The sequence below is a fragment of the Macaca fascicularis genome, chromosome 2 (genome assembly GCF_037993035.2).
Source record: "Macaca fascicularis isolate 582-1 chromosome 2, T2T-MFA8v1.1".
NCBI classification, from domain to species: domain Eukaryota; kingdom Metazoa; phylum Chordata; class Mammalia; order Primates; family Cercopithecidae; genus Macaca; species Macaca fascicularis.
The window spans coordinates 19,947,144-19,959,902 of NC_088376.1; the positions used below are offsets into that span (position 1 = coordinate 19,947,144).

Genomic DNA, 12,759 nt, shown 5'->3' on the forward strand with positions numbered 1-12,759 from the left:
CCGATAGCCCTAAACAACATCTTTACGTCTAGTCAACCACTGCATAGTCACTGCAATTGCATGGATCTGCTCATCTTTCAGGAGTGCTAAACTGATCTGATTTGGATGTGTACCTCCCATATTACCCGCTCCCCCTTACATAACTTCACAAACATATAAAAATACTAATAAAAACACTTTAAAGTTGTACACACATATATAACGTTTAGATAAAGAAAAAAAAATCAGATGCCAGAAGCACATGAAATGCAAAGCTATTAATATATAGGTGGAAACTGACATAGTGAAGGTCCAAAAGAAATTTGTACCAGGATAAGGGGCCAAAGGAGTTTTGAGCTGGGCTTTTCATGTCCAGGCAAAGATAAGTGACATGCTCTGAGGGTGACACTGGTTAGAGAGCTGTGCTAATAATGTTCCATAAAGCCCAGGGACTTCAAGGATTTTTTCCTGTCCATAACGATAGGAAAATCTTCATTCACGAGGACACAAAAGCAATAAGGTAGTACGCAGTCTGACATGGGGAATTAGATGGCAAAAAGCAATAATCCTAAAAGAATGAAAACACTAAGTCTATACCATTAAAGTGAGAAATCCAATTTCATGTCTCCTGAGATTTCCCAGTCGAATAATTAACATGAAGACTTATCCAGGACTTCTAAAATCACTAAGACAAAAGTAAGCAAAAGAGCCAAGAAATTAATGTAAAAATGTATACACGGTCTTTGTAATTCACAAGTATTAAGAGCATATAGATCATCTGGAGAAGAAAAAACCCATAAAATAATTATATTTGCACTGTATAGCTCAGTTGACATAAAACTCAAAAACAGGCAAAGCTAAACTGTGGCACTACAAGTCAGGATAGCAGTTACCTTGGAGGTAGGAAGTGTGACTAGAAGAGGGCATGAGAACACTTCTGGGGTTCTGGAAATGATTTGCTTCTTGATTTGGCGCTGGTTAGAAGGGAATGCTCATTTTAAAAAATTCACCTAATTTTATCTACATTTATGATTTTCATTTTGTATGTTTGTATTACAGCAATAAACCTAAATTAAAAATAAATATTTAAGTTATTAAAGGGTTAAAATGGATTAGAAACTATAATGAACAACTTTAGGTTTCTATACTATCTATAAGCCATGAAAGAATTTTTTAAAAAAGCCAAATAGCACTTCTAGAATTAAAAAAAAAAAGTCAAGTCATTGAATTTAAAATTCAATGGATGAATTAAAGAGCTGATTAGATATACTGAAGAAAGAATAACTATTCTGGAAGGTAGATTTGACGAGATCACCAAATCTATAGCAGTGAGACACAAAAATACTTTTTGGAAAAGTAGCTAAGAATCAGAGAATAGAATGATAAGGTCAAGAATATTTCTGAAAGGAATTCCATAAGAATAATATGGAAACAAAATGGAAGATCAAATATTTGAAGTGATAATGACTAAGAATATTCCAGAATTAGGCCATGTGTGGTGGTTCACACCTGTAATCCCAGCACTTTGGGAGGCCAAGGCAGGTTGATTATCAGAGGTCAGGAGTTTGAGACTAGCCTGCTCAACATGGCAAAACTCTGTCTCTACTGAAAAAAAAAAAAAATCAGCCAGGCATGAGAATCACTTGAACCCTGAAGGCAGAGGCTGCAGTGAGTTGAGCTTGCAACACTGCACTCCAGCGAGAATCTGTCTCAAAGAAGAAAAAAAAAGGAATTTTCCAGAATTAAACATGTAAATTTGTAAAAGCCCATGGTGCCAAGCTATAAAGGTAAGACAATTAGGCTTTAATAGGCACAATATCAAAACAATACCCAGGAACATATCTTCAATTAAACAATATTCAATAAACCTGTAATTCAAAAAGGTAGCCATATGTGTGTGTTTGTTGAGACTGAGCAGTATAAAAAGGTTTAATACTATTTTCTCTGCCTTTGTGATTGTTAATTTCCATGATTATGAAAAAAATTACAATTTTTAAAATAATATTTTTCAAAAGAGTGAGAACTAAAAAGATAGAACTTTGCTGACAGAGCTACTACAGAATGTACTTTGGAGGAAGAACATTAATCTAGAAAAATCAAAAAGAAGTGAAGATAAGTAAATTAAGTGCTCAACATTATATAAATCTAAATAAACACTGACCTAAAAAAAGACAAATTGGTAATGGAGTAAAGAACAAAGAGGATTTACAAAAGTAGACAACTGAATGGAAGAGGAAAAGGGGTTAGACAAAGGTGAAAGCATCTTAAGAACCTTGAATTACTCAGAAGAAGAGTGATGGTGATCAGATTTAAATTGTTAAACCCATTAAGCATGTTCATATTTAAGGATAATCACCAAAAGAAGAGAAATACAATTTGTATTTTTTTAAAGAAAATTCATTTTTATTATGTCTAAAAATATGTACTTCAATGGATAGAAAAATTCATAGAGTTAATACTTGGATAGACAGATAATGCCTGTCTATTCAGTACATTTATTATTAGAATTTGCTGCTAACATTTTTGAAAACATTTTTGAAAAAATTTTTCAAATGAAGTACTTTCCATTTAAATTCTTGTTTACATTATGTATATTCATTTGCTATATTTTCAAGTTCCATAATTTTGTTCAAAACCCACTTTAAGATATTAGTTCCCATGAGGGAGGATCCAACAATATGACCCATATAAAGAACTGACACTTGCTCCTAGTTGGTTCACACCCAGATAGTTGAATGACTTCCTGAGTTCCCTTACTGCCATGAAATTCAATTCATCTTCCAGATTGTCATTATGTTTACTTCTTCCCCTCTTTTCTCTCCAGTGTTGATCCTTTTCATTTCAGCATTGTTAATGCCCAGGGTCTTTCTTGACATCTAGGGTAGATTCTTAGCCTTGACTCTCATCTTGATAGCTGAAAAGGCTACAAGTTCCAGAGTGTAGCTACCAGGTGGTAGAGATTCAATCTGCTTCCCTTAGTGACCATGGAGTAGAGATTCTGTTCTAATTGTTTCAATCCCTGCTAATCCTCAATGGACATGCACAGTGTTTGTAAATGACTAATACAGATAAGAAATTTGTACATCATCATCTTCTCATGGAAGATCCTAGGCTTTCCTTACAGAAACTGGTGGCTTCTTTTCTTATGTCTTCAGGTTGGTTGAGGTTCCTCTTGGTTTGGTGGGGCATCTCTGATACACAGTGAAGCAGCTAGGAATGCTCTCCTGTAGGTCTAGGGTTGGCTGAGGTAGGTAGTTCTGCCCTACATGACTTGCATTTTCCTAAGACCATTGGGTAAACTTGGGTTAGTGTAGAGGGTCAAAAGAAAAGCCAAAATACACAAAGCCTCTTAAGGACTAGGTTGGAATTATCACACTGTCACTTCTACCTTATTCCATGGGCCAAAGTAGGTCACAGAGTTCAGCCAAAGGCATGCAGTGGGGCAATATACTCTTTAGAAGGAACAACTACAAAGGGTGTGGTTAAAAGAAGGTGGTCACATCTCCTGATTTCAAAAATTATGACAAAGCTACAGTAATCAACATAGTATGGTATTGGAATAAGAACAGAAGAATAGATCAATAGAATAGAATTGGGAGTCCAGAAAAAATCTCTCATGTATATGGGCAACTGATTTTTAGCAAGGTTGCCATGACAATTCAATAAGAAAAGAATAGTCTTTTCAACAAATAGTACTCAGACAACTGGATATCCACATGCAAAATGAAGTTCAACCTGTACCTCACATCATACATAAAAGTTAAAATGGACCAAAAATGTAAATGTAAGAGATAAAAGTTAAAACTCTTAGAAGAAAACACAGGGGCAAATCTTTATAATCTTGGATTAGTTAATGGTTTCTTAGATATGACACCAGAAACACAAACAACAAAAGAATAAATTGGATGTCATCAACATTTTAAAACTTCTGTAATTGTAAAGGACACAATCAAGAAAGTGAAAAAATCTATATAATGAGAAAAAAATTTTCAAATCACATATTTGATAAGAAATTGTGTCTAGAATATGTAAAGAAGTCACAACAATAAAAATACAGTAAGTCAATTAAAATATGCTCAATGAATTTGAATGGACATTTCTCCAAAAAAGACGTATAAACAGCCAATAAGCACAGAAAAAGATGCTTAATACATTAGTCATTAGAGAAATGAAAATCAAGACCACAATGACATACCACTTCAAACCTACTAGGATAGCTAATATTTTTTTTAAAAAAATAGAAAATGACAAGTGTTCACAGGGATTGAAGAAATGGAAATCTTTATTTACTGCTGGTGGGAATATAAAATGGTACAGCCACTTTGGAATATAGTTTGGTAGTTCCTCAAAATCTGAAATTTAGAGTTACCCTGTGATCTAATAATTCCAATCCTAGGTATATACCCAAGAAAAACAGAAGCATATGCCCATACAAGAATAAGCACATGATTGTTCATAATGGCATTATTTATAATAGCCAAAGAGTAGAAACAACCCAAATGTCCACCAATGGATAAAGTGTGGTATATCCATGTAATGAAATATTACTCAGCCATTAATATGATGAAGTACTGACACATGCTACAATATAGATGAAAAATGAACAGTCAGACACAAAAGGCCACAGTATTATATGATCTAAAATGTCTAAAAAAGGCAAATCTATAGAAGGAGAAAATAGATGCATGGTTACCACGGAAAAGGGGTAGATGGGAAATGGGCAGTGACTGCTAATGGGTATAAAGTTTCCTTTCAGGGTGATGAAAAAACTGTTCTAAAATTAGCTAGTGATGTTGGCTGCAAAACTTTGAATAAACTGAACTGTACATTTTTTTAAAGTGAGTTATATGATATACAAATTAAATCTCAATAAATCTGTAATTTAAAAAACAGAGTGACATGGAAAGGTTGAAAGGGACAGGGGCAGTGGCTCACAGCTATAATCCCAACACTTTGGGAGGCCAAGGCAGGCAGATCACTTGAGGGCAGGAGTTCAAGACAAACCTGGCCAACATGGTAAAACCCCATCTCTACTAAAAGTACAAAAAATAGCTGGGTGTGATGGTACACAACAGTAATACTCAGGAGGGTGAAGCTACTCAGGAGACTGAAGCAGGAGGATCGCTTGAACCCGGGAGGTGTATGTTACAGTGAGCCAATATCGCATCACTGCACTACAGCCTGGGTGATGGAGTGTGACTCTGTCTCAAAAAAAAAAAAAAGATTGAAAGTGAGGAGCTGGAATATAATATATCTATAATTATTAACAAAAGTAACAAAAGAAACCTAATGTAACTATATTCATGTCAGAAAAAAGTAGACATTAAGTCAAAAAGCATAATCAGAGATAAAAAGGGTTATTACTAAATGCTAAAAAAAAATTCACTCAGAAAGTATAATTGTCTTGACCTGTCTATTATCTAAAATATTAGTGCAATAATTTTGATGTTTGTCCCCTCCAAACTTCATGTTGAAATTTGATCCTCACTGTTGGAGGTGGGGCCTAATGGGAGGTGTTTGGGTTACAGGGGCAAATCCTTCATAAATGGATCAATGCCCTCCTTTGTGGGTGAGTTCTCAGACTATTAATTCTCACTACAGTTGGTTGTTAAAAAGAGTCCTGCTGACTCCCCTTTGCCTTCTATCATGAGTGGAAGCATCCTGGGTCCCTCATCAGAAGCTGAGCAAATGCCAGCACCATTCTTCTTGTACAGCCTGTAGAACCCTGACCCAAATAAATCTTTACTTTATTAATTACTCAGTATTCCTTTATAGCAACACTAAATGAACTAAGACACGTAGCTTTAAAATATACAAAGTGAAAACACAGAATTACAAGTAGAAAATACTGAATCTACAGTTTTTTACCTCTCTTAAAATTTCTTATACAATTTACCTCTCAAAAAATAATAAAGCAGAAAAAATACAGTAAATATGATAATTCAACCACACAAATAATAAGCCTAATATAATGAACATATATTAAAACTAGCATTGAATAATTAAAGAATACATATTGTTTCCAACATTGAAACATTTATAAATTTGACCACCTACTGGGTCACAGAGGAAGTCTCAAAAATATTAAAGTAATCTCTATTTTACAGACCACATTCACTGACAAAAATGCAATAACATGTGAAATCAAAACCCAAAAGGTAGCTAACTAAAATTTGTAATAAATTCATAGAAACCAAGATTGCACCAGTGTACTCCACAGAGGGAGACCCCATCTCAAAAAAAAAGAATATTGAAATATTGTCTGAATCACTGACCTCCATCTCCAAAGACAATGTAGAACTATTATTTCTATCTTGTTAGTAAGTATCATCTTAAATTATCTGCACGTTTAAATATAAAGTAAAAAGGTTTACTACAAGAGGAAATAAGATTAAAAGATAACAACAAATGAAAAGTACTGTATTGTTACTAATGGAAATACCATTAAACAGTTACCATAAATCACAGAGATTCCTGTTGAAAAAAATAAATTCTTTTTCTATTTCGTTAAATATTCTACAGTGACTGAAATGAACAAGTCAGTATTTGCCAAAATGCTCTGTGCCTTGCTGGTATGAGCCTTTGATAAAATGTGATGGAGAAAAGCACAGAATTTGGTATAACAGGATCTAGAGTGAAGTGCTTAATCTGGCACTTACTGGCTGTGTCACTTTTGGCAAGTCACTTGACCACTCCAATAGCCAGCAAGAGTCTGGTATAAACAATAAATATTTGTGGCCTAAATGACTATTTGGCATTTTAAGGTCTTCTTTTGTTAAATGATACCAAAAATTATTTACCTCAAAGTATTTGGGGGAAGATAAAATAACATATCAGAAAATATCCAACTCTGCTTGCCAGTTAGTTGTTCAATCATTGTTCACCTCTGGACCAGTGTCCAGATTCTACCCTTTTTGTTTACAGCATATGACTGAGGGAACTGAGCATCATGGTGTAGTAGGAGCTTGGGTAGTACACTAGTTTCCTAGGACTGATGGAACAAATTATCACAAACAGAAAAGCAAGAGAAATGTATTATCTTACAGTAATATAGGATGGAAGTCTGTATCTGGTGAGGGCACTCATTAAACTTAGGGCCCATCTCCAAGATGATCTCATCTTACTATCCTTACCTTGATTACATCTGCAAAGACCATTATTCCAAACAAGGTCGCATTCTAAGGTTCCAGATGGACATATATTTTTGGGGCCACTATTCAACCCACTACAGGTAGATACTATAATATTTACCTATCCCATCCCTTCCACTTCTCTCTCTACCGTTGAATAGCTGATTCTCCTATGTTGTCTAGCCTATTACTATTCAGAGTAATAGCCAGAATTAGCAATACCTGGGAGCTTGATAGAAATGCAAATTTTTATGCCCACCCTAGGCCTACTGAATCAGATACTCTGGGAGTGGGTTCCAGGAATCTGTGTTTAAATAAGCTCCTTAGATGACTCTCAAGCAAATTAAAGTTTCTGAGGCACTAATTTAATGCTTCCCACCTATCCACACAAATATAACACTATGTGTCACTGAGTTTAAATAAATCAAATAAGTATTAATGCTTTCCTTGTGGAGTGTAAAAAACAACGTGGTTATATGGAAAGACTCTCTCTCTCTCTCTCTCCATATATATATATATATACACACACAAAATGATAATTAGGATTGCTGACTGGAATGGCAAATGACAGAATTGCCTTTAATTGCAAAGGACAGAAAATCCATAGAACTGTGTTTACATTAGATTTATATAATCTGCGTAAAATGACTTGACATTGCCCATTTCCTTAAGTCACTATTCAGCTAAATGAAGTTTTCTTTTTTAATTTTTAAACAAAAAGAATAAGTCTGTAGTTCTGTTAAATCTGAGGGTGTGAAATTTTGATTCAGTATTTTATGCTCAGGGAAGACATAAATATGTTTTGTAATCTTCTTTTGAGAGTAATTGTCAGTCAATAATCACTAAAGAGCTGCCTGCTTTGACAGAATTTCCAAAAGTGAATCTATGTGCTTTGAATAATGTACACAAACTCCTTGTTAAACGTTATCATATACAAGAAAAAGCCAATATCCTCATTTCCCTTTGAAAAATCTGCTTAGAATAAGGATGAAAACTAGTTACATGTAGCACTGCAAATGATGGTTATTACTTAATCTGAGTATCCAAAGAGTAGAGATAATATAGTTAAGTCTTTGGGCCTAGACAATGATTGCTTTCAACTTTCCTTTGAAAAGGAGGGGAGGATTAAAATGATCATTTGCTGGCCCTATTTTAGACACTATTTCAATAGAAAGAACACAAATCTAGTGTTTCTTATATAAATGTCAATCATCAATTGCTACATGCTCCAGTCTAGTCAACCTTAAGTAGAGTTCTGCATTCCTGTGAGATTTGAACAGTATTAGAGACCAGTCCCTGACAATATGACTTAATATCTTGCTGTTCCCTGCACTCTCTTCTTCAGCCATGTGTAAGTTTACAATAAAGCACTGTGGATTTCTCTGCTTTGAGGGGCTTATCAAAGAGAACACTGGAGTGTGTATTCAAGCAGTGAGCTGAGACACAAGACAGCACTTTCCCTAAAAATAGCAGTTGATCACCAGCCCACCTTAAACAAAAGGCATAAAAAGCCTTTGATTAACACTTAACAATCCTGGCTGAGAACAGGAGTACCAGGAAACTTCAAGGAGCTCTATGATTTGGTGCTTCGCTGATAGTTTTTTAAAGCCTTACATTTATTTTTTAGTGGTCTTTGACTATATATACCAGAGATAGATCATGAAAATCCAGGTATTTCTTTTTGTAATAGAATAGATTTCACTTATAATTATAAAGAGTTTAAGAATACTAAGGACTAATCCAGACAGGGTGTCCAGGGAGGGACAAACCCCATGGAAAGCAGAATTTGTGACACAGTTGCTTAGCTGATTGAATAAAGCCAGTAAATTAAGATTATCTGACCTCTAATTGTAGGCTTTCTGAAAATCCAAATCAGTTGAAACAATTCCTACTTGGGTACAGTTTTTTCCTAAAGTCAACAGATATCTTAGCAAGGGGAATGTTGGGAGAAGATACTGTTTTTAGGGAAGACCTTCTAGAGTCTATGTGTTTCAATTACATTCTAAAAAGCTGATGCAGAGAATATTCAGTGGTTATAGTATCTATATTATGCTGTTTTTCTGGACAAAAGAATGAATGTCAAGTGTTTCATTATTTGTTTTATAATTTTTCTCCATATCGGCTAGAACAGTAAGGATAACCAGCCTGATTTTTGAACTCATGGATCATTGTCAAATGCTTTAAGCATTTACCTTCAGTAGAATGCATAAGATCTCTCTTATACATAGGAATAGACAGACTCTCCACAATAGCACAACTAAAACATTTAAAAAATTATTTTAAAAATGTTGTCTAGTGTGTAGGAGAGTATAAGTTTAAGATGTATCTCTAATATAAACATTTCATGATGCAGCAAATTATTTCTGGAACAAAGTGAAAGAATTATTATTATTATTATTATCACTATTTAAGATAGGGTCTCACTCCTGTCACCCAAACTAGAGTGCAGTGGCGCAATCTTGGCTCACTACAGCCTGAACTTCCCAGGCTCAGGGGATCCTCCCACCTCAGCCTGAGTAGCTGGGACCACAGATGCACACCACCACACCTGGCATAATTTTTGTATTTTTAGTAGAGACAAAGTTTCACCATGTTACCCAGGCTTGTCTCGAACTCCCGGGCTCAAGCGATCCACCCGCCTCAGCCTTCCAAAGTGCAAGGATTATGAGCATGAGCCACCCTGCTTGACAAAGTAAAGGTATTAACTACATAAACAAAAAGACAAATAGCATCTCAAAGTCATTATAATTTTAAAGAATTTTAGAAGTAGTAATTTATAGGTTTTTAAAGAAAGAAAATAGGTCTGTGTCATTTAACATAAATGAAAAGTTGAAAGACTTGTGGACAAAAGCCAAATGCTTATAAATTTGAAACTGTAGGCTTGAATTCTGCTATAAGCCAATTTTCTTTTCACTGACATTGTATTTTTTCTGGTGATATCTCTCCCCTTTGCAAGTAGAATAGTAGTATAACTATTAGGCATAGAAAAATCACTTAATATAACTAGTGTAATTGCTACAATCCATAAAATACCAACTCATTATTCAAATTCCTATTCTATATTATATCAATAACCTATTGATAGGTACTACTGGTTTTGGTTTTAATGGAATGGAGTGAAGATGATGATGGTGAGCAAGAAATATTCCAGAATTTAGAGGAAACTCAGATTCATTTTGTGTGGAGTCTGAAGTTGGAAATAGGACTTATGTGTCTCTGAATCAGAGAGAAAGGATTACACTTGTACTAAATACAATCAGCAAAATGCATTGAAGAAAACTGCATACCACAACCGTAGGTCCAAATAACAAAGGACAACATCTGGCAGCTGTTCACCATTTGATAACTGGTATTTGAGGAAGATTTTGTTTCTTAAAAAAAGGGCAGCTACATTTTGTGGAATCATATTTCTTGTTTTCTGGTTCAAAGTTGAAATATAGAATAGAAAACAGGGAGAGTTATGGTTGAAAAGTTTCAAATTTTTAGAATCTGCAGCAGCAGATTTTAAGTATCATCAAATTCAAATTCCAAATAAAATAATCTAAACTGAATTTTTAAATGGGCATTATGTATAGAGAAAAATTAATACAAAACTAGTCATTATAAACAGTGACATTCAAAAAGCATACTTTTGTGTTTGCTTTTTAGTAACAAGGATGAAAACAAATTTTAAATGACTAGAGAAAATCACTGATAGATAAACCTCAATGTTTGTTTACCAAAAACCAGATTTGCATAATTAAACTCTGAATTTTCTCAGACAAACCACTCACTGCACTGGGAGAAAAACACTGGTTTAGGAAGGCATCACTATACCTCTCTCCACTTCTACTTTCTTAGAACAGCCCCTTACAACTCAACTGCAACCCTAGCAACAATAAGCAGGCCAGTAGCCCTGTGGATGGAAAAACTTCCCCTTATAGCTAGTTGCTAGCCAACATTTCTTATACTACATGCCCTATGAACTTGAGGAATAGTGCGGTCTTCACACTATGACATACTATTGTATTCTCTCCAGGGGAGAAAAACAAAGGAGTTTTCAACTCTGCTATACTCACCCTTGACACGCATTTACCCTGTACTCCTCAGCTCCTCCCACTCCCACTGGCCATTTTGTGAAAACCACAAGTAGGCAGTTTGACTGAAGTCAGATCCATCAAGCGAAAATCAAATACAAAAAAGGGTTAAAGAAATATATAAGTCTCAATGAAGACTTTTTCTTTTTTGTTTAAGGAGCAAATACAATAATCTGCACTAGAAAATTGGTATTCTGAAGCAAGGGATCTTTGCTTGCCTTCATAAATGGTGTATAAAAGGATTTGGAATCAGAGATTTATCTATTTTCTCTAATTGTAATATTTTACTACTAATTGTTATCCTATAGAACTCCTATAGACTTTAATTCAAGATAAAAGAGGTAAATCTTGCAATTTAATCAAGCAGGGTTAGTTAAGAAGTTACTAAAGAGTATCTTGTTAAAATCACCCTCTGGAAGGGCATTTTAATACTGCCTTATAAGGAGGCAGTTTCCCTCTACAGATTTTGAGCATAGGGCAAATGAAATTAGTATGAAGAAAACAACTTTCTGGTGGGGTGTGGGTGGCTCATGCTTGTAATCCCAGCACTACGGGAGGCCAAGGTGGGAGGATTTTTTGAGCCCAGGAGTACCTTGTCTCTACAAAAAAAAAAAAACACAAAAATTAGCCAGACAAGGTGGTGCACACTTGTGTGTCCCAGGTACTTGGGAGGCTGAGGCAGAAGGATCACTTGAGCCTAGGAGGTCAAGGCTTCAGTGATCCATCTGTGTTCACGCCAGTGTATGCCAGTCTGGGCAACGGCCTTGCCTCAAAAAAAGAAAAATGAACTTTGTATGTTAAGATTTACACTGATGATTTAAAGTAATAAATGGATAAAATGGATAAATATTTACATTAGGAAACTTTCTGGGTAGGGAAAATTCTTTATTTTGATTAGGGATGGTAGTTTTATGAGTATATATATTTAAGAAAAAATCATCAAATTGTACAATTAAGATCTCTGCATTTCACTGTGTTTAAATTTTACTTCAATAAAAATTTAAATTATGAAAAAGGTGAGTCAAGTTGGCTAAATAAAATTTATAGGAGGTAGTCATTGTGGACTGTGCCCCTGCACTAGACCCCAATAATCCAGACCACACTAGAATGGAGTCACTCGCACTAGGTGTCATGTAATCAAACTGAACTGAGACATGAGCTAGTTTTCCAAAAACCAGAAGATTTCACAGCAACCAATAATAAGGGTCCCAGTCAATCTGAGCTGTCATAATAAGAAAGTATCTTCTGCTTTAAGCCACACAAGGAGAGTAACTTGAAGTAACCTGATGCTAACCAACCTAGTTTTTTTGCACAATGCTGTTTCCTTCTTCCTACTGGAGCTGCCTTACAAAAGCTGATCATTCTGCTAATCCCAGTAGAGCACCCTTCTATTTCATAGATAAGGTGCTGCCAGATTCACGAATCACTAATAAAAGCCAATTTGATCTTTAAACTCGATTTGTTGAAAATTTCTTCTCTAAAAACTAAAAAAAAACAAAAAAAAAACAAAAAAAAAAACTATATTAATAGTACTGAAAATGGCAAAATGGTGATGGAATACCTGAATGATTCAA

The 12,759-nt window shown here is 34.8% G+C and overlaps 1 protein-coding gene across 2 annotated transcripts in view; it reads right to left on the reverse strand.

Moving 5' to 3' along the window:
• ZCWPW2 (zinc finger CW-type and PWWP domain containing 2) overlaps positions 1-12,759 on the reverse strand; it is a 159,521-nt gene that overhangs the window by 11,860 nt on the left and 134,902 nt on the right. The window lies entirely within an intron of this gene.